Raw genomic sequence first — 2,616 nt, 5'->3', positions numbered from 1 at the left:
TTTTACCTGGGGACTGGATTCCCAGTCCAGCCTGATAAAGCCTATTTAACTCATAGCATGGTTGAAGCCATGCTAATAATTTTATCATAAAATTTATACTGAGCTTTAAACCCCAGTTTATCAACTGGGAACTGCCTATTCTGAGAATTGGCTCTGACATCACTATATTTCTAATATTCTATCTTTTTTGTTTTTAAGCAGTGATTCTGCTTCAGGTCTTGTACACATAAGTAGCTTTAGCGATAGATTTTTGAAAATTTGGTACTAAATGACACAGTGATCTCTCCATTTGAAACTTCTGGGGAGCCTGACATCATTCACTCAAGGCAGTTGTACCTTGAAAACAGCACTAGGTCAAGTCCATTCACTCTTCAGGCATAGAACACCAAGATGTGAGCCTGGGAGTAGCGTGGGAGCAGACTGGTGCGTGGCAAGGAGCGCAAGGTGTCCTCACAGCTTATGAGAATCTGTCACAGTGGTACTAGTCACAGCCCCCCCCCCATTTTGTACTGAGTCTTTTGTATCACTTAAAACCGCAGATTAGTTGATCCTTTAGACACAGACATAAGAATATTAGTTAACGTATAATCCCAGTTCCTAATATAGAACTCAATATATGTAGCTGGGAACAATGTTTTTACCAAATGCTCAAAAATTATTTTTTCAGCACCAAAACATTGATTTATTATTATTATTATTATTTTTATTTATTTATTATTTTTTTGTCTTTTTCCGTGTCCGGCAACAGATCGCAACCCTCAGGGTCGCCCCCGTACCGGACCGGGACCGGCAACGGGATCGCAACCCTCAGTGTTGCCCCCGCGCCTCACTCAGCCAGTGAGGGGGAACCGGTCTGTATGTGGGATCCGAACCCTCGGCAGTGCACCACCGGGCCGGCCCAGATTTATTATTATTATTATTATTATTTAGCACTTTAATAACAGGAGTGAGCAGCTTGGACCACACCCAGGGACATTTAGATGAACAGATGTTAGTTCAACATCTGTTAGTGGAACACTTGGTATGCTGTACTAAAACTGGACTCTGCGTGTCATGCATTGAAATAAATATGCTCCTTGTCAGTCACCCCAACCAAGAAGTTGTGTAATTTAACAGCAGTTTAGGAAACGGGTTCTGTAGTGGATAACCTAGAAAACAAAAGCACTGACTATAACATAAGAGATGTGAAGATGAAGCAGGTCAATTATACTTAAGAAGGGGCTGTGATACATTCCAATAAAACCTTGCCTAAGCTACTAAATCTAACATAATTAAATCAAAATTAGTGACTAGTTGTTTGAAGGCAATCAGTTTCAGAAGAGAAATCATGTTTCAAGTTTCAATGGCACAGGGTTTGGATGGAATCTTGTCATAAAACTATGGCTACTGCAGCCTTAGAGGTCCCAGAACATCTGGATTTGGAGGGATCAATTCATCGCCTTGTTCAATAAATAAACTACAGAGTTGGATGGAAAGAGACAGAAGAGATAACTCCTAATAATTGTAATGAGCATCTACACATAAACAGGCCTCACCCAGGAGTTGTAATTGGAGGGTTAATTTCAAGTCATTATAAGTATCAGGGACTTATTTTAAGTATCTTTCTTTATACAAAGAATACATTTTAACATATTTACTGTGGAAGTAAAATATGACAAGTTTAATCAAAATATTCTTCCAATGGCTTCCAGAGACATGAATGATTCTCGCTGGGAGACTGGTTCTGAACTGTCCTTATTAGTTAGAGACTACCATAAGACAATTCCTTTGACTCTCTTATTTCATTAGCTCCATATCAGTCTTTCTTTTTCCCTTTGTTCATGTTTCAGGCAAGTCTACAATTCAACAATTACAAAATCAAAGAATAAGATCATAAGATGATTTCAACTTAAATCATAGAAGTGTTTGCAATGTCTCTGATAGAAACTCAAATTTCCCCATGTAGACATAGGTATAATTAAAGGATTAATTGAAATACATGATGTCATGTATAATTAAAACATTAGAACTTCATTTATAAGTCCTCAGTGGATACACTTTAAAAGACCAAAAGGATAGAAAAATGTCCAACCTCTCACTAATGTTTAGATCTTAATACTGTCCCAGATTTAAACAAATGAGCAAAAAAAAAAAAAAAAAAAAAAAAAAAAAAAGCAAAGGGGGGTGGAAAGAAAGGGAGAACTGATTCAGAGATATTTGTATATATCTAAATCTATTTCTCAACATGCAAAGAATTATTTTTTCTTTTTCCTTATTTGCCCCCAAATGGTGTTGTACATAAAAGGCAACTGTGACAAAATTATAGCCTCATTAGCAAAGACTCAGACTGACATTTTAGAAAAATAGATTTTATAGTGGGTGTTCTGTTACCCCACTTCACTCTATAAGGCATAAAATAAATGGTATATAAGAAATCTGAAAAATTTTCAAGTTAGTCTCTCTTTTACGGTTTGGAAATGGATAGCATAATAGTTCCTGGACTGAAGTCTAAGACAGAGCATTTTATTTTATTGAAACTCCTGTCATTGGGGCTGCCATAATCTTGATTCTTATATTTTCATGGTCATTCTGGGACATCTTTGTTTTTTCCTTAATTATGAGTTTCTTGTGACCTGG

At 36.8% G+C, this 2,616-nt stretch overlaps 1 protein-coding gene across 4 annotated transcripts in view; it reads right to left on the bottom strand.

The window, feature by feature from the left end:
* Positions 1-2,616, bottom strand: part of TRIM9 (tripartite motif containing 9) — a 58,162-nt gene that overhangs the window by 31,510 nt on the left and 24,036 nt on the right. The gene's annotated exons all lie outside the window — the stretch shown is intronic.

Source organism: Galeopterus variegatus, unplaced genomic scaffold (genome assembly GCF_000696425.1).
Source record: "Galeopterus variegatus unplaced genomic scaffold, G_variegatus-3.0.2 Scaffold687, whole genome shotgun sequence".
NCBI classification, from domain to species: Eukaryota; Metazoa; Chordata; class Mammalia; order Dermoptera; family Cynocephalidae; genus Galeopterus; species Galeopterus variegatus.
The sequence above is the reverse complement of the archived record's forward strand: the minus strand, read 5'-3'. Positions and strand labels throughout refer to the sequence as shown.